Source organism: Chionomys nivalis, chromosome 9 (genome assembly GCF_950005125.1).
Source record: "Chionomys nivalis chromosome 9, mChiNiv1.1, whole genome shotgun sequence".
NCBI lineage: Eukaryota > Metazoa > Chordata > Mammalia > Rodentia > Cricetidae > Chionomys > Chionomys nivalis.
Window position 1 is genome coordinate 666,253 of NC_080094.1, and position 20,349 is coordinate 686,601.

Consider the following 20,349-nt stretch of genomic DNA (forward strand, 5'->3'; position numbering starts at 1 on the left):
CCAACGTGTGGATTCTCATTCAGGTTCTCAGACTCCCAGTTTCTGCACGGCCAGACAGCGGCACCTGCCTGTAATTTTATGGGAAACTTTGTGGAGAGACTCTGAAGAAGACAGAGAAAGAGTGGGGACCCCAGAGTAGGTTGGGTCTGCTCTGTCATTGCTGCCAGCCTGAAGCCTGTGAGCTGCAGAGCATACTAGAGCTGGAGAGTGAGAGTTACAACATTCCAATGTGTTTGCACAGTAATCCTGAGGTCACCCAGGCCAACTTTAGAGCCTATTGTCACTACACAAGGGCTGTGGTAGAGTATTCTCTCACCTGAGTTGGTTTGGGGTAGGCGTTCTCCACCAAGGGCCATGAGCTTCTGTGGCTGGGAGAGTCATGGGCAGCATGTACACGTCCTACTGTTCCTTCTGTCTCAGAAGTTCATGTTGTTTGCCACACCTTGGCTGAGGCCTTCTGCGTAGGCCACCTCAATGCCCCTACCCCTCAGGGATTTTATAACCCTTTGGAATCCTGCAACCTTTTCCCTATTCCTGAGCTCTAATCCAAGAATGCTCCTGGACTGGAATTTTACTTCACTTGCTGGCAGGCATGGCCAAGTGTGAGAAAGTAGCTGCCATAAATTTTCAGGGAGTTCTTGGGGATGGGAGGTTCCTTAGGACCAGTTGCCTGCAAATTCAGATACTGGTATGTCAGAATTCCCAAGTCACCCTTTCCGTATCCATCCTGAAATTTCTTACCAAAGGCAGAAAGCCTGGCTCTCGGCCTCTCCTGCTTAAACATCTAAGCAAGGTCCTTTCCTCTCTCCCAGTCCAGGGGCTCCAAATGTCCCAATGGTGGCCTTTGAAGATGGTCACCTGCTTGGACATACTGGAGCAACTTCTCTCTTCCCCATGCAGCCCCACTCTGCCATTGGGTTCCAGAAGTGGGATACCTTCTGACCTGCCTGTTACGAGTGTAAGGAAGACACACAACATGTTCTTTAACAACCCAGAACATGGCTATGGCCATGGGTGCTCTCATCAGAGGGCACTGGGAAGGGTCTTCCAAAGTCTATCCAGAAAACACAGTGGACACTGGACATTTCAGTGGCTCTGGGGAAATAGTATAATCACAAGAGGAAGCAACAGTCAGAACCTTAACTCTACAGTGCCCACAAGTGGCTTTTGTGGGATTCAGAAGGGGAAGAGGAAAAGGAACTGAGACTAGATTTTTTCTTCTTTTTAAAGATTTATTTATTTGCCAGGCAGTGGTGGCGTACACCTTTAATCCTAGCACTGTGGAGGCAGAAGCAGGCAGATCTCTGAGTTCAAGGCCAGCTTGGTCTACAGAGCCAGTTCCAGGAGAGGCTCCAAAGCTATAGAGAAACCCTGTCTCAAAAAACAAACAAAACAAAACCCCAAAAACACATTATGTAAACAGTGTCTGTCTGCATGTATGCCTGTAGACCAGAAGAGGGCACCAGATCTCATTACAGATTATTGTAAGCCACTATGTGGTTTCTGGGTGTTGAACTCAGGGCCTCTGTAAGAGCAGCCAGTGCTCTTAACCACGGAGCCATTTCTCCAGCCATGACGAGATTTTTTTCTAATGGCAGCTCTTAAGTAGTCAAAGCCCATTGTAACATGCACCCCATCTCACCCACATAGTGATCTTGCAAATTAAATTAATAAGAAAGAGACCCTGAGCTGGGTGGTGGTGGTGCAAACCTTTAGTCCCAGCACTCAGGAAGCAGTGGCAGGCGTATCTCTGTGATCTGTGTAGGCCAGCCTGGTCTACAGAGTGAGTTCCAGGACAGCCAGGGCTACACAGAGAAACCCTGTTTTGAAAAAAAAAAAAACAAAAACAAAAACAAAAAGAAAGCAAGAAAGCAAAAAAGGGAAGAAGGAAGGAAGGAAGAAAGGAAGAGAGACTGAACCAACAAGATGGTTCAGCAAGTAAAGACACTTGCTTCCAAACTTGATGACAAACAGGATTCACATTGTAAAGGAGAAACAATTCATACACCTGTCCTTTGACTTCCATAAGCATGCCGTGGCATGCACACTCACACATACGTACACACAATAAAATAATGTAATTTTAGAAGATATTCTGTGTTTAGAAATAGCTGTTTCCCAGTATGTGTCTGTCATCTCTGAGCCAAGGAACCCTGTGAGGTCACTGTAAGGGAATGCTTCTATTGGATACAACTCCCGACTGACACCAGCTGTCAATCATATTTTAAAATCATGATTGTTTTGAGGAGTGAGTGTGCCAACACAACGCCACAGGAACAAGATGGAGTCAGAGCTGAGCCTGGCTGCTACAGAGGCCACCCCTGCTCTCCCAAAAAGGAACCTCTCTGAGTCCTATGGATTGGGGCTTTCCAACTGGTCAGTTACTGCTGATAGAATCTGTTCCAAAGTCTGAATCACATTCTTTCTTGAGGGTCAGGGCTTAGGGAATTTCTGAAATGGAACTGCCTGACAGGGACCTGCCCCATAGCTCTGTGGACTTGTTCCTGGTCACCACTAGACAGCTGGTTATTCCCAGATCCAGGAAATGAGGAGATACCCTGATTGATCTTGTGGATATACCTGTCTCCTTAAGACCCAAACAGCACTGGGGATGCCATGTGCTAAAGAGGACACATGCCTCTGCTCAGGTTCGTGTGGGGGCCTCCAGGCTAATCTCTACAAAGATATCTGCTTTCCACAGCTCAGGGAGAAATACGAGAGTAACATCATTTCCGGTGACATCATGCCTCCATCTCCTGTCCAGGGAGGATGAGTCAGTCAGAATGCAAGATGCTGGAGGAAACAGAAACTTGAGGATTTTGCAGGAGTGGATGGGAGGGAAGGGATATACTGGAATATCATATGAAGATGAATCTGCCTGCATAGGTTCTGGGGATCAATGTCGTATATCCCAGAAAAGCACACCTAGCTCTGGCATAGCAGATCTGATCTTAGACCAGAACTTCTTAGTTTGAATGTTAGGGAATTGAGGGAACTTGTAAGGCATCAAGAGTAAGATGGTGCTTGTGACAGTCACTAGATTGCGGCGCGCAACTCTGCCAGCAGAGAAGACGACCACAACAGGATTCTTCTTGGAACATACTTTATTGGAGCGCAGAAGACTGAAGATAAGATGGAGGCGAAAAGACCCCGAGCCCGACCGCGCGCGGGGAATATATACAGCGCCTGGTCCGCCTATGATGTGTCATTGCTTGATTGGCTCGGCCCACACTGATGCAATTGCGTGAGCAAGACGTGTGAGCAATTGATAGGTGGATTCAAACCACTCTTGGACCGGTAGCGAGCGTGCGCAGAAGTTGTTTGCTACTAGGGACACTAGCAAATGGCGGCAACGGGCTTAGTGCCAGACCCTGTGAACATGACAGCTGACAGCTCCGAGGTGCGCAAAGCGCCTGGTGCACAGAGCGCCGTGGCGCGCTACATCGGAACATGACAGCTGACAGCGGAACATGACAGCTGACAGCGGAACATGACAGCTGACAGCGCCGTGGTGCACAGAGCGCCGTGGCGCGCTACACTAGATGGAGCTTCCAGCAACAAACAGGGATGGGAATCCTTTAGAATGATTCCATTTTTTTAAAAGCAAAGAACAGACATAAAAATGGGACCCCTATGGGAAGCTGGTTGGTGTATGTGTCACCTATTACTGTATAACATATTACTCCAAGGAGCAACTAAAAACACCATTATTATCTTAAATTTCCATAAGTACAGGTCCAGTTGCTGAGTGTCTATGACTTAAGCTGCAGAGAGAATGTCAAGAGTCTCGGGTCATGCCGGGAGGTGGTGGTATACGCCTTTAATCCCAGCACTTGGGAGGCAGAGGCAGGCAGATCTCTGTGAGTTCGAGACCAGCCTTGTCTACAAGAGCTAGTTCCAGGACATGCTCCAAAACCACAGAGAAACCCTGTCTTGAAAAACCAAAAAAAAAAAAGTCTCGGGTCCTCCTGAGGGTGCCCTGGTGTTAAGGGTCCCTTCCAAGAAGGACTGCTTTCACTCATGCTAGCAGGACATGGGCCACCAGTGAGCTGCTTGATGCTAATTCCCCCAGAGTGAGCCATCAGAACGAGATGGGAAAGAAGATGCTTGAACCCATTTCAGGAGGCACTCACTTCCGTTTGCCAGAACTGAGTCAGTAAGAATAGAGCACACTCAATGGAGTGTCAAAATTTTGTGGTCCTATTTTATTTTATTCTTGCTTATACAAAGTTTCATTGTATAGCTCTTGCAGACCTGGAAATCATACCAGAGTTAGTCTTCAATTCGTAGACATCCACCTGCCTCTGCCTCCCAAGTGCTGGGATTAAAGGTGTGTACCACCACTGCCTGGCTGTGTTGCGGAGTATTAGAGAAGACTCCTTGGATGTAGCGAGCTGCGTGAAGCCACACCTGATGGCAATGTAGAGAGCTGTGTGGAGCCACACCTGATGGTGCTGGCTCCCGCCCTCCGCGATCCCGAAAGCGAGTGCTCTCTGTGATCAACTCCTATGGCTAAAGCCTGACTTATGCTATTATCACACAATGACTGTCAGCTGCTTGCATATGCGTGAACCTATGGGCAGTGCCCACCTGGCAATCTGAGGTTGGCGGCCCAGGCCTACTTAAGGGCTGGGAGAGGTTTGCCCGGAGAGAGGAAAAGAGAGAGAGGAAGAGAGTGAGTGAGTTGAATGAATGAAAGAAAGGGAGAGAGAGATAATTGTCAAAAGGTCCTGAATAAAACTGCAGTGAGAAGAGCTCCGGTGGTCGCGTCATCCTTGCTGGACGAGGGGGACCGCGACACTTGGACATAGGCTGAAGTTAATAGAAAGTCTTTATTACCTGGTTGGTGACTATCCTGGGTGTTTGGGAACCCAGTATAGCCCCAAGCCTTCTTTAGGGTTAGCTTTCAAGCACAGAAAAACACATTTTGGGTTGACAAAAATCAGTCAACAAGAATGGTTGGCCAGAAGTGAACTACAAAAGCCTAAAGCAAGGTTAGTACATTCAGAAACTTTCCCAGAGCTATGGATTCTGATGGATTAGGCCCTTGTTTTTGTTTTGGCAAGTGGTGCTGTCTGTGTGCTGAGTTCATGGCCTGGGTGGTGCTTCCATCATGGAGTCAGTCATGCTAAGGTCTGAGCTGTTAGAGGGTTCCTGTTCTCTCCTCCCACCGTGTGGGTCCCAGGGATCAGACTCAGGCCACCTTTTTGTCTGTTATGTTTTGTTGAGACAGGGTCTCACAATGTAGTCCAGGCAGGCCTGGAACTTCTAATCTTCCATGGGGCCCCTGATGGAATAAAAAGGAGAAAGCAAACTGAGCATCGGCATCTGTCATTCTCCACTCCCTGAATCTGGACGCAGCGTGACCTGCTGTCTCGTCTTTTTGCCACCATGACGATGGATTGCACCTACGAACTGAGCCAAAATAAACCTCCCTCCTTCAGTTGCTTCTGCCACATATTTTCTCACAGCAATGAGGGAAGGAATACAATAGTTATCCTTTTTTTTTTTTTAATATTTATTTATTATGTATACAATATTCTGTCTGTGTGTATGCCTACAGGCCAGAAGAGGGCACCAGACCTCATTACAGATGGTTGTGAACCACCATGTGGTTGCTGGGAATTGAACTCAGGACCTTTGGAAGAGCAGTCAGTGCTCTTAACCGCTGAGCCATCTCTCCAGCCCCCTACAATAGTTATCCTTAAATGCTGAAGACATTTGCTGATAGTCGGACAGTCATCTCACACAGAGCCTGCTTTATAATAACAGTGTTGGATGGGCATCATCGAGATATCTCAATGAGCCAGGTGTGAGGGTGCACACCTTTAATCCCAGCACTCTGGGAAGCAGAGGCAGGCGGATCTCTGTGGGTTCAAAGGCAGTCTGGCCTACAAAGCGAGTTCCAGGATAGCCAGGGCTGTTATACAGAGAAATCCTGTCTCAAAAAACAAAACAAAAAAGACCTCTCAATGGATAAATGTACTTGCCACACATGGAAGCAATCCTGATGACTTCAGTTCAGTCCCTGGAGCCCACATAAAAAAGTGAAAGGAAGTTTTCCTCTGATACATGTCACACAATCACACACAAATAAAGAAAAGCAAAGCACTGGATGTCTTAATTTATTATGTACAGACAAATAGAACCAATGAATATAGTTGAACATAGAATGGGGGACTTACTGATTGACATACAGGATGTGGTTTAGATAACCCAACAATGTCTGCCCTAACACTGGAGAAACAATGAACTGTTAGCTGCTCCATCTACTCGGCTGGGAGCCTCAGTAGTCCCAGAAGATTCTTGGAGAGCCACTGGTCTTCAGTTTAGGCTGGAAGGCTGAAGAAGCTCGGTTCTGATGTCAGCAGCAGTAACAATGAGAATGAACTCGTCCACAGGGAAGATGAACTCACCAACAGGACAAAGAAGCAAACAAGCAAAATAAAAGCAAATGTTTTCCCCTCATTCCTCTTTTTGTGGCTGGTGCTAGAAGCTGCTGCCTACAATCAGGGTGGGTCTTCCCACTTCAGCTAATGTAATTAAAATCCCTTGGGCTATAGCAATGGTTCAGTAGTCAAGAACACTTGCTACTGTTCTTCAGAGGCAGGTGCTTGGTTCTAAGCACCCACAGGTCAGGCAGTTCGCAACTATCTTTAACTCCAGATCCTCTGACACCTCTTCTGGCTTCTTGTAGGCACCTGCACTCACATACACATACCTATGTGTAGACACACACCTACACAACACACACCTACACATAATTTAAAAAATATATTTTTTGAGATAGGGTTTCTCTGTGTGGCTGTCCTGGAACTCTCTCTCTCTCTCTCTATACTAGGCTGGCCTTGAACTCAGAATCCAGGCTGCCTCTGCCCTCTGAGTGTTGAAATTAAAGGTGTGTGGCACCACCGCCCGGCAATAAATACATGTTTTTTATTTTTTTTATTTATTTATTTTATTTATTTTTTGGTTTTTCGAGACAGGGTTTCTCTGTGGTTTTGGAGTCTGTCCTGGAACTAGCTCTGTAGACCAGGCTGGTCTCGAACTCACAGAGATCCGCCTGCCTCTGCCTCCCGAGTGCTGGGATTAAAGGCGTGCACCACCACCGCCCGGCTACATGTTTTTTAAAAGAGAAAATCCCTCACAGCCATGGCCAGAGGTTAATTTTATCTAGATAATACCTAACAGGTGTATCCAGGTAAAATCAACCTTTTAGTTGATTCCAGATAGAATTAAGCTGACAAGTAGGATTAATCATCACACTACTGACGGCACAGCAGGTGTGCAGTGAGTGTTCAGGACCACATAACACATAACCAGCCGTCCCAAGATGTGAGAGTGTAGCATACCACACCTCACTAGCCTGGGAGAAGACCAAAATTCAAAGCACAGAGGCTAAGGGTACAAGGGCACAGCCTGGTAGTGCAGTATGTGCTTAGCATGCATGAAGCCTTGAGTTCAATCCCCAGCACTGTAGAAAATGAAACAAAAATTACCGAAAATCCTAACTCCATAATATCACTTTCATATAGGATAAAGCCCTAAGTTGAATTGTAATAAGACTGGGGGACTGGAGAGATGGTTCAGTGGTTAAGAGTACTGGCTGCTCTTCCAGAGGACTGGGGTTCAAATCCCAGAACCCACATAGCAGCTCACAATTGTCTGTAATTCCAGTTCCAGAGGATTTGATGTCCTCCTGTGCTCTGTAGATCCTGAACATATACAAGGCACATAATTCACATAAGCATGAACAGACACACATATAAATAAAATAAGTGCATTAAAAAAACAAGACTGAACTATAGAATTTGAGCTTAAAACATTCAAGGACGCTAGGCGGTGGTGGCGCACGCCTTTAATCCCAGCGCTTGGGAGGCAGAGGCAGGCGGATCTCTGTGAGTTCGAGACCAGCCTGGTCTACAAGAGCTAGTTCCAGGACAGGCTCCAAAACCACAGAGAAACCCTGTCTCGAAAAACCAAAAAAAAAAAAAAAAACCAAAAAAAAAACATTCAAGGACTCAGGAAAAAACTGAGTGCATATTATATGTGCTATTTTGCTTCAATGAACAGTTAAATTCTGTTAATTAAAAATGTGTATATTTCTGAGTGCAGGTGCACACGTACACACAGAGGTCAAAGGGTAATTTCTGGCACTTTTTTGAACTCTTTTGAGTCAGAATCTATTCTGTGTTTGCCATACTCCAAGCCAGCTGGCCTACAAATTTCTGAGCATTCTCCTCAGAAATTCTTTTTTTACTTTTATATGCATTTGTGTGTATATGATATGTGGTAGTGGAAGCATGTTGTGCCACAGCAGTAAAGATCAGAAGACAGCTCACTGAAGTCCGTTTTCTTCTTCCATCATGCAGGACCCAGTGACCAGACTCAGGCAAGCGTCTTTACCAGTTGAGTCATCATGACAGCCATGACAGTTAACCCTTACCATCAGCTTGATTAGATTGAGAGATATCTAAGAGATCAAGAACACACCTCTGTGATGTCTAAAAGGACATTTCCAGAGACAATTAAATCATGATGACTTTGACCTAATCATGGTTTAATATAAAACTTTTTAAACTATGAGTAGTGGACTTATACATGGTAGATAACAGAATGTGGGTGTCACAAATTCTTTGGCAACAGTAAAAGGTTTCTGAATGTATAATGACCAAAATTAACTGAAAATAAGAGGCTTAAAAAATCCAAATTGTTTCTGGCAATACTCATATTATAACCTGAGATTCTCCTTCATTCTGAACATACAACATGAACACTTTACACTTGTGTGTCGTCAAACCATAGAAAACAGTAATGAACCCTGCCTGAAATGTTGGTTAGAATTGAGACCACTGTATGCTATGCACTGAATTCTTTTTACTGTGGATACAAAGTTTTCTGCTTTTATAGAAAAATAATGGTTTAATTATGGAAAATGAATTTTAAATATTTTCCCACTCCTTAGTACGTATCAGATTTTTATATATTTGGATTTTACTTTTAGAATAATTGACTTTTTAAATTGCTATATGAAATTGTCTCAACCTCATTAGGTTAAACATGCTTTGAGTCTCTCTGAATCTTATGGGTGTCTAGAGCTGTATTTTCAGGCCATAACTTCCCAGAGGGGTATGTGGATTCACTTCTGGATCAGAGTATGGCCTTCTGGAGTGCATGCTTTCCAGTTTGCACCTCCAATGCACAAGTGTTGGCCTTGGAGCTATATTGCTGATTTCATCACTATGAGTTTTCTCAAAGATGGCTCAGGGTGGACATTCTTGGCAACAGAACCACAGAAATGGCTGTCTCCTTCAATGGACTATTACTAGAACAAAGTCTGTCTGCTTGCCATCTAAAAGCCAAAACTTTAGTGGGAAGGGAATCATTCAAAGGCTGGCACCCCGAGAAGATGGTAGGGGGTGTTATCATCATACATCAAAAGATCACCTTGGAGAACCTGAGCGGATGGAGGAGCTATTACAGGGGAGGACACTGGGCAGAAAGGCTGGATTCTGAGCAGTCCTCATCCAGTGTCTCCGCCTTTCCTTTCCTTTATTATCTGGTTAGAAGATCACAGTAGACCTAAACTACATTTCCTGAGGCTAGTTTCTTTAGACAAACGTTCTGTAAGCTAAGTATTATATTACACATTCCTGTACATGCTAAAGCTCACCAGATGTGCTGAGTTTTGTTAAGTCTACAGAAAGATTTGGCAGTTAACACTCTATTAGGTGCACAGTTTCTCCAGAATTCGAAGTTAGTCAAAAGTGGAAGCAGCTCTACAAGGGACAACTCATGAAGGAGTGGACATTGTTTCAAGATCACTTCACTCATTCCTATAATTTTTAAAAAGTATTTTATTGAGCCGGGCATGGTGGCACATGCCTTTAATCCCAGTACTCTGGAGGCAGAGGCAAATGGGTCTCTGTCACAAGCCCACAAGATTATACAGCAAAGGTACAGCTGCCAGACCAATGGACAGATCCACGGGAAGTATACAGACACTCCATATGGAGAACCCAATTGCTGAGCTTCTGGAACACTTGTCCTTTTCATAGTCACTGCCAATTCTGTAAAAGTCTTGTGGAATCGTGACATTTCTCCCTTCCATAATAATCCAGCAATGTATAAATCATTCGTTGAGATAACCTGACTTTTTCTGTGCGAGCAACTGGATACCGTACTTCCCCAAACCATGAAGCCCTGGTGTTAAAGCATTCACTCAGCCAAACCTTTGTTCTAAAAGTCAAATCTACGTAAGTTAGTTCCCCACAACTACCCTTATTGACAGGACTGACAAGAAAGGAGCGCCAAGCAGGAGGCACTGACCAGACAGTATGTCTGCTCTTACTAACAAGTCTGGGTGGCCCTGAATTTAGCAGCAAGCTCAGGAAGGTGTAGACTACTGGTCTTTTGCTCCATCCTAACAAGCTATTAATATTCTGTATTTACCCTTCAGCTTGGTTTCAATTAACATAAGATCATAGCCCAAGAGATTAACTGTTTATGCCTTTACGCCTAGAGATACCAGAAAGAGGCTTGAGCCGCTAAACCAGCCGCAGAAAGAAATCGGCTTTCACCTGGGTGCTGGCAGGCACCCTGCTGGAGTTGGAAGCAAAGTCTCCAAAGAGATTCCTTTTAACTCAGCCAGCGAGGGCTGATGCAAATCAAGCACCTTGCCTTCCTCCCAAGACCTCAGGTTGCAATGATTACTAACCACTGGGAAAGGAAGCAGAACCACTCAGAAGGTGCCAACAGCGTTGCTGCGTTTTTCTACAATTATTAACTATAAACTTTTAGTTACACTTAAGAAATGTAGTTAGTGCATAAAAACTTCTTAAACTCTGTAGGGATTTCAAGTCCCATTCTTAATTCTTCTGGTATCTGCTGGGGAGCTTCACAGCCACACCCTCTGAGATAGAAGAGGCCTCCCTTACCTGCCTTTGTGATTCTGTGAAATGCAAGCTCAATACTATCATTACTGCCCGTGGAATCCCTAACTTGTCTGTGTGTGTATAAATACTGAAGCCTTGTTCCTGTGGAATCCCTAACTTCTCTGTCTGTGTATAAATACTGAAGCCTTGTTGGGAACAGCCCTTTTTTCTTCCTTGTCCAAAGAATAAAGAAACATGCAGAGGAAACGTGGGTCAGTTTGTTCTACTTCTCAGATTCCTTCTCCCAGCCGGTTTTCGCTTGCCATAGAATAGACGTCCTGTTCTGGACCCTGAGGGAGGGGCTGGGGTTGGTACTCAGTAGCTCCCGTTAGGTCTCAGTGAGTTCGAGGCCAGCCTCGTCTACAGAACAAGTTCCAAGAGAGCTAGGGCTTTTACACAGAGAAAGTCTGCCTGAAGATCAGAGTGCAGAGCTGGCTGCACTAGTTAGCCATAGATGCCAGGCAGTGGTGGCACACACCTTTAATCCCAGCACTTGTGAGGCAAAGGCAGATAGATATCTGTGAGTTCAAGGCCACCCTGGGCTACACAGATTTATCCAGTCTAAAAGAGAAACAGAGCCAGGTGGTGATAGCTCACACCTCTAATACTAGTTCTTAAGAGTTACAGGCTTTTAATCCCTGCACTAGGGAGGTGGAGGCAGGAAGACAGGAGCTCAGAGAATTCAGTCTGAGGATCCATGCAGACACAATCTTGCCCACTTTGATCTGAAGATCTCTCTAGTGGCTGGCTCCTTTGCTTCTCTGATCTTTCAGAATTTACACCTATATCAGACTCAGACTTTTTATTATTAAGACCAATTATTGTGCCGGGCGGTGGTGGTGCACACCTTTAATCCCAGCACTCGGGAGGCAGAGGCAGGTGGATCTCTGTGAGTCTGAGGCCAGCCTGGTCGACAAGAGCTAGTTCCAGGATAGGCTCTAAAGCTACAGAGAAACCCTGTCTTGAAAACAAACAAAAACAAAACAAAAACAAACAAACAAACAAAAGACCACTTACTATCCTTCCTTTTGTGGTTTATAAGTTTCGGAAAGCCGGGCGGTGGTGGCGCACGCCTTTAATCCCAGCACTTGGGAGGCAGAGGCAGGTGAATCTCTATGAGTTTGAGACCAGCCTGGTCTACAAGAGCTAGTTCCAGGACAGGCTCCAAAGCCACAGAGAAACCCTGTCTCAAAAAACAAACAAACAAACAACCCCCCCCAAAATAAGTTTCGGAAAGGCAGAATTATCACCCCACAAGAGGTCCATGCTTTCATCCATGGATTATATGAATATACTTAGTTCTGCACAATGGGGAATTAAAGAAGTAGATGGTAAAAGGTTACCAGATGTCTTAGGGGTCCTACTGCTATGATAAAACACTATGACCACAAGCAACTTGAGGAGGAAAGGGTTTATTTTAGCTTTCAACTCTCAGGTCACAGTCCATCACTGAGGGAAGTTAGGGCAGGAGCTCAAGACAACTGAAGCAGAGCCATGAAGTAATTCTGTTTATTGGCTTGTCCAGTCTGTTTTCTTATATAACTAAGGCCTACCAACCCCCCCTTTCATCCTATGACATAGCATCACACCCCCCTTCCGTCCTATGGGATGGATCAATCTCAATCATTAATCAAATAAATGCACTAGCCTACAGGCAAATCTTACACAGGGATTTCTCAATTGAGTCCCTCTTCTCAAATGACTTTAACTATGCTGACACAAAACCAACCAAGGTACCAGGTCACTGCCCCTTCCCCCAAGGTTTCTCTGTTTAACAATCCTGGCTGTCCTGGAATTCGCTCTGTAGTCCAGGCTGGCCACCCAGGACACTGTCTTTTAAACTGGGAGTCTTTGGCTTTATTCAGATAGGCCCAAGATACTCACTAACAAGAATCTTTAAAAGTGGGTAAGGGAGCAGGACAGTTAAGCTAATGCCTTTAATCCTAGCACTCAGGCTGGGCGGTGGTGGCGCACGCCTTTAATCCCAGCACTCGGGAGGCAGAGGCAGGCGGATCTCTGTGAGTTCGAGGCCAGCCTGGTCCACAGATCAACTTCCAGGACAGTTAGGGCTACACGGAGAAATTCTATCTCAAAACACAAACAAAAGCCAAAACAACAAGAAAAAGTAGGTTAAGAGAAACAGGAAAGCGGGATTCAAAGATGAAGGGTCCAAACCAAGTCCCTCTGGAAGCCACGGGAGGCAGAAAATGGTTCCCCTTTGCTTCCTCTAAAAGGCACCAATCCTGTAACACTGGGCTTCAGCTCACTGAACTTGGGTTGGACTTCAATTCTGGCCTTCAGAGGAAGGAGTAAGAGAATAAACTCCTCTGTTTGCTCAGGGCTTTGTTATGTAACCCAAATTGCCACTTATCTCTCAATCTTGCGTCCTCTGTCTCTCACAGGTGTGTGGTGCACCTGACCTAAATGCTGAATTATTAAAGTACTAATTTGAGGTGGGTTTTTGTTGTTGCTGTTTTGTTTATTTTCAAGACAGTGTTTCTTTGGGTAGCCCTGGTTATCTTGGAAATCACTCTGTAGTCCAGCCTGGCCTCAAACTCAAAGATCTTCTGCCTTCTGCATGCTGGGATTAAAGGTGTGTACCACCACCACCTGGCTTGGTAATATATATTCTTGAAACAGTAGTAATAAGAAGTATTTTAGGAAAGATATCTTAAAATCATGCAGAATTTGTTTTATCTCAGACTTTCATTCATTAATTTTCAGAACTATTCAGTGGGTTTTGTCTGCCACAAAATAATGGTGTTTTTTTTCCCCATTTCCTATTATATTTATTAATCAAAACTCCACCGTAGGGGGAACTGTCCTGTCTCCTGTTTACTTATGAAGCATTTGAACCGACACAGCCTCCTGTTCTGTGGGCATAACGCAATATTATTATCAGGAGCCGGTGCTCACATCTCTGACAGGTGGGGGGTTTTCAAACCAGTCTACCCCCCCAACAAAGACCTATCTGTTTTGGGAGGATTTCCTTAATTGCTGGGAACTCATTTAACACCACTGACTTAGATCACTGAGGCTTCTGCAACCTAAACAAACATACTGTAGGAGGCTTACAAATGATCAATTTGTCACAGTTCTGGAGCCTGGCAGCCCAAGATTAAGGCCAGGCTTAATACACAAAGAGGACTGCTCTCTGTCTCAGACACGGCACCTATCACCTCCTCAAACTCCTTTCTACTACACATTTTCTCAGGGAATAAGGATTAGATGTGTAAATGGGGTGGATCAGGGCCACATCAATGCCAGCTGGTAACACCCTCCACAGACAGGGGGGCTCTGCTCAGGTGACCGTTGCCCACAGCAAGACTACTCTCAGGCTTGGTGATAGGAATCAGTGAGTCTGAACAGGTTAGGTGAGAGAAGCTGACTTTCACATCTGCTAGATCCTGCGGGGAGAGCGTATGTGTACCTTTAACTAAGGTGGTGTTTTTACTACTCTCTTCAGCTCAGACTGGGCACCAGTTCATTCCACTTACCTACTGGGAGCAGCAGAAACCCACTTATAGACATCGAAGCTCATGCAGGCCTTCATCTCCCTTCATCTCTTCTCTAGCCTAACCCTTCACTAACATTTATTTCTGCCATGGCAAACTTGCATGTTTATCACTTAGTAACTAAAATAAACAGCATTGATGAAGATTTCCTCATTCCAGAATGAAAGCACAATTCTCTTAGGACTCTAGGACAAGCAGAGCAGGAATCCTGAAACCTTTGTTTGAACTCTAGTGACCACATATTGAAAGCTTAGGAGAGCTGGAATTGGCTGTCTCAGCCCATAGGAAGCAAGGGGAGGCTGGGAAAGTAAGGATTTTACTGCCAAGACCATAATGTCTAACATGGTGCCCAGGTTCCACCAGGGCCAAGATAAACATGGCTCATGCAGCTAGGGCCCAATGCTGCTAACTTTGAACCACACAAAAACTGTTTGTCTTTAGCGCTCAACTGTGGGGAACATAATAAATGCTGGCTGAGGGATGCTTCTGTTCTGGAAAATCCAGGTATCTTAAATACCTTTCCCTACAAGTTGGAAAAAATAAAAATAAAAGAAGCAATGTTTTGGGCATCCAAGACACTCTATGACACTTTTATGGCTCCAAGATACTCGAGACACTTAACTTTTATTAACTTTCATTTACAACCTTACAATAATGGGCCAGGCATGATGACATACGCCTTTAATCTCAGAATTTGGAAGGCAGGCAGATCTGAGGTCAGCCTGGTCTACATAGCGAGTCCCTGTTTGGACTACCTGCTGCAATGTTGGTCGGTTGGTCAACCGCAAGAAAACATCACTCCACACAATGAGCAGGATTAGAAAGCAAATTCGCAAAGCCTTCAGTTTTAAAAAAGACAACTCGATTCTGCCTAAAATGGTCAAGATCGCTCGCACTAGGTGGTCACACTCGAGTTCTTTTTTTTTTTTTTCCCGAGACAGGGTTTCTCTGTAGCTATGGGGCCTGTCCTGGAACTCGCTCTGTAGACCAGGCTGGCCTCGAACTCAGAGACCCTCCTGCTTCTGCCTCCTGAGTGCTGGGATTAAAAGCGTTCACCACCACCGCCAGGCCACACTCGAGTTCTGCGCTGTGTGGGTCGCGGCAGGGCCGAGGCTGGGTTGCAGAGCACACACCTGGAATGCACGGTTTCCCTGGTGGAGCCCACGCGCGGACTACAAACCCGGCTTGAGCCACGAAACACCTAACCACCGGGTACAGAGGTAAGGCCTGATACGCACGCGCGCCAGGGCCCTTCGGGTACTATCTCACCACACCATCCGCTTCCGCGCCCGGCGCCAAATAAGTCTCCAAGCCCGCCCGGCCCGTGCGTGCGCGGCCTTGGTGTCTGCGTCACTAGGAAGCGCGCGCCCGCGCTGCCGCCGCCGCCGCCGCCGCCGCCGAATCCCCAACAAGGAGCGAAGCCTGCGGCCGCCACCGCCACCACCCGCCGCCGCACCCGTCACAGCCGGGCGCCAGAGCAGGCCGGTGTGGGCCCAGGTAAGCGGCTTCGGCGTGCCCGCGCACCCCCGCGGCGAAGCCTCTCGCGCCGCTCACGCGCCGCCGTCCAGTCAGGGGTCCCTGCGGAGCGTCAGGACGTTACGGCGGGGGGAGGGGAGGCCGGGGGAGGGGCGGCGGGCGCGCGAGGGCGGCGGCGGCGTCAGGCGCGGCGGCGTCAGGCGGGCGGGCGCGGGCGCCTGGCGCGAGGGCTCGCGAAGGCGGCTGTGCTTCCGGCGTCCATCTTGGCTGCGCCGGAGGCCGGGTCGCATCGTCAGGGAAAGCCGGAGCGGAAAGGGGCCGTGGGGTGGTGGTGGGGATCCATCGGTGGGCGCCAAATGGATCGGGTCTCCCGAGGGAGGGTTGGAAGGCGGTGGGAATTCATCCCGGGACCTCGGCTCGGAACAGAACCCACGGAGACTTATGAGCATAATTGTAATTCCTCCATCAGTGGCACCATGTCACTGTGGACCTGTTGGTGGGAACCGCAGTAGGGACCCGTTTGTAAAACTGTGTGGTTGGTGGGAACCACCACGTAAGAACTCATCGGTAGGAACTGAATGGATAATCTGTCTCATTGGTGGGAACCGGATCAGTTTGACCCGTATTTAGTCATGATTGGTTACATCTTTAGCTATTAATTTTTTTTTTTTTTTTTTTTTTTTTTTTTTTTTTGGTTTTTCGAGACAGAGTTTCTCTGTGGTTTTGGAGCCTGTCCTGGAACTAGCTCTTGTAGACCAGGCTGGTCTCGAACTCACAGAGATCCGCCTGCCTTTTAGCTATTAATTTAATTGATAACTTTTTTTTTTTGCTGAACCGGTTCTCTCTTGCAAACATTTCAAATACAACAGTTTCATCACTATTCTCACCAAGTTAAATGTAGGACTGCCCGCTTAGCTTTTTTTAGCTTGTTTTTTTCACAGGAAGTATGCAAAACTTTTTGGAAAGATTCTGGGGTACACATACGTCACATACATACATATATACCATTTGGACATATGTAGAATGCAAAACACATGTCCATGTGTGACATGTGACAGACACACAGAGATCGATTTAGAGCACCAAGGAAAACGAATTTATACCTAGGCCATAGATTTACCCACTTTTTTTGTTCTTTGTTTTGCTTTTGTTTTTCGAGACAGGGTTTCTCTATGTTGCCCTGGCTATCCTTTTGTAGACCAGGCTGGCTTCGACCTCAACGAGATCCGCTGCTCCTGCCTCCCAAGTGCTGGGATTAAAGGCCTGCGCCATACTGCCCTGTAGACTCACCTACTTTATGACTCACCTGGAAAGGGAGGATGTTGAAGTGACCCTTCAGTGCTAGGGTCCTGCCGTACGGTGAAGTTTACTGGTCCCCTGCCTCGCTCCATTACTCCTCTTCCTACACAGAGAAACCCTGTCTCAAACAAAAAAAACAAAAAGAATTTAAAAATGTTTGTTGAGGCTTGTTTAAAGGTCTTTGCTTTGAAGTCTAACTCTCAAATAGTACATTAGTGAAAAATTTTGTTTCAGAAATAGGAAGTCTGCCAATGTACATGGATTCCTGAGAAGCATTTGAAGATAGTCTCTACAGACCTGGATTGGTCCTAACCTGGGGATGGCGGTTTCCATAAACTCTTTCATAGCTGGAAATATTCACATGTAAATATGCCTTGATTTAACGCACCTTGTTCTTTTGTTTATTTATTTATTAATTTAATTTTTTAATTTTTTTTTTTATTTTTTTGATTTTTCGAGACAGGGTTTCTCTGTGGTTTTGGAGCCTGTCCTGGAACTAGCTCTTGTAGACCAGGCTGGTCTTGAACTCACAGAGATCCGCCTGCCTCTGCCTCCCAAGTGCTGGGATTAAAGGCGTGCGCCACCACCGCCCGGCCACCTTGTTCTTTTGGACAGCTTCCAGATTTGTATTGGAGCGATAATAAAAGGCTGAATTTAAGGATGTTCTGAAATTTTTCTCAGTGTTGGGGATGGAACTTCTGGCCTCATGCAGGGCTTTACAAGTTTCAAAATATTTTTTTCTGTTTTTTGTTTTTAGTACTTCGTTTTCCTTCCCTTGTTCTTTTTAGCTTTTTTTTTCTTCTCCATTGCTCATTTTCTATACTTTTTTTTTTTTTTTTTTTTTTGGTATTTCGAGACAGGGTTTCTCTGTAGCTTTGATGCCTGTCCCGGAACTAGCTCTTGTAGACCAGGCTGGCCTCGAACTCCTAGAGATCCGCCTGCCTCTGCCTCCCGTGTGCTGGGATCAAAGGCATGCACCACCACCACCTGGCTTTTCTATACCTTTTTAGTCAAGAAAGAAGTGCCGTTTTATCTATGTTTTCTAATTGTTAGTATCCTGTGCCTAGATATATTCTGTTGGAGCTGGGGAAATGGTTCAGTGGGTAAAAGTGCTTGCTTTGCAAGCATGAGAACGTAAGTTCAAATTCCCAGAACTCACATAAAAACTGGACCTGTAGCAGGAGTTTCTGATATTAGGCCATTACAGGGCAATGGGAAGTGGAGACAGGAGAATCCTGAGAAGCTCATGGACTAGCTGGCCTAGCGTATGAAGCTGTGGACAACACAGAGATCCTGTTTTGAAACAAAGTGGAAGTTGAGGGCCAGCACCTCTGACTCATGCACAAGCAATGTGACACACATGCTCTTGCATTCAAATTCTCTGCTCTCCTCCACACAGCGAAACAAGATATATTCTACTTATATGTTCATTGTGTTCTCTGTAGGAAAATCAGTGTTTTTCCTTGTGGGTTTGGCTCTGAATAATTTTCTTTCTTACTCTAACTCAACCAAATCCTCTGTGGTGGGGCTCATTCTTACCAACTTTTGATTATTTTGGAAAGTGGCCCCCTAGTTTCTTCTTGCTTCTTTCTCTTTGTGAATGTTTCCTTGCCACAATCCTTGCTTTTAGTCAGCCTACGTTTCCTGGTTCCTTGGATCTTTGGGTCAAGGATACTACAGGGACTAGATATTGTTGGTGTTTGGTAGCTCAAAAGTTCTTATCTTTACTTCCCTTTGGCCCTTGGGAATCCTCCAGAGACCCAGGTGCAGCCCAGAACCAAGATCATTGATTGGCATTTTACAGGGAGGAAATAAACTAGGAAATCTGACAGCTTTGCATTCCTCTCCCTAGAAGTTCATAAAAAGCCTTCATGGGTTTAGGCTTGGAGCCAGGTGCGGTGATGGTGGTGTGCACATCAGTACTTCCTGAACTCAAAAGGCTGATGTAGGAGGGTCACAGATCTGAGGCTAATTTGGGTATAACAAGATCCTCTCTCTCTCAAAAAAAAAAGTGTTGGGGATATAAGGTTGAATATACAATTTAACAAAGAATTTGAGCTCTCTGAGGGGATGTATTGTGATGGGCTCTTTGGCTAGTTGGTACTATCACCGAGAGTTTAATTGTAGAGGCTGGAGTATGGTTGTGGAAGTGGAGTCTGAGAAATCTTCTGTCCTTGGACATACTTGCTGCTTGGTGAGTGCTAGTCATTAGTAATTATTATGATAAAAATCAAGTTCTGATCAAGGCATGATAGCTCACACACCTTTTAAAAATAGATTTATTTATTTTATGTATATGAGTGCTTTATTGACTTTATGCAAGAAGAGGGCATCAGATCCCACTATAGATAGTTGTGAGCCACCACATGGTTGCTGGGAATTGAACTCAGGACCTCTGGAAGCGCAGCCAGTGCTCTTAACCATTGAGCCATCTCTCCATAGCTCACACACCTTTAATCCCTGTACTGGAGAGGCAGAGACAGGCAGATCTCTGAGAGTTCAAGGCTAGCTTGGTCCACATAGTGAGTTCCATCCAGGTCAGCAAGGACTAAATAGTGAGACCCTGTCTTAAAAAGAGAAAGAAAATTCTGAGGCCAGGGATCCTCAGGCAAGGACTCTTACTGTTAAGCCTGACAACGTGATTTTGATTTCCTAGGATACTCAAAGTAGGAAGAGAAAATTATCACCAATTTCTTTTCTGGACGCCATGTTCTATGACACAAGCATGTACTCTCACACACAAATAAATAATCAACATTAAAAAACAAATTCTGAGCTGGATGTGGTTGCGCATGCCTTTAATCCTAGCACTCAGGAGGCAGAGGCAGGTGGATCTGAGTTCAAAACGAGCTTGGTCTACTAGCGAGGGAGAGTTCCAAGGCAGCCAGGGATACACAGAGAAATCCTGTCTCGAAAAACCACACACATACAAACATACAACACATACACATAAAAACTTATTTTTTTTTCTCCTTCTAACAAATATTTAGTTTTTGAGACAGGGTTTCTCTGTGTAGCTCTGGCTGTCAATACTCGCTCTGTAGACCAGGCTGGCCTTGAACTCACTGAGATCTGCCTGCCTCTGCCCCTCAGATTCTTTTTTTTAAAGTCACTTCCAAGGGATT

At 45.6% G+C, this 20,349-nt stretch overlaps 1 protein-coding gene across 2 annotated transcripts in view; it reads left to right on the plus strand.

Annotated features, from left to right (window-relative positions):
- Positions 1-14,124: 14,124 nt before the first annotated feature.
- Positions 14,125-20,349, plus strand: part of Gmeb2 (glucocorticoid modulatory element binding protein 2) — a 40,894-nt gene continuing 34,669 nt past the window's right edge. Inside the window, exon 1 of one of the 2 annotated variants that reach the window (XM_057781547.1) lies at positions 14,125-15,946. The gene's annotated coding sequence lies outside the window, so the exon portion shown is untranslated. Of the gene's footprint in view, positions 15,947-17,485; positions 17,588-20,349 lie in introns of those variants that run through there. The other variant, XM_057781548.1, reaches the window with a different exon arrangement.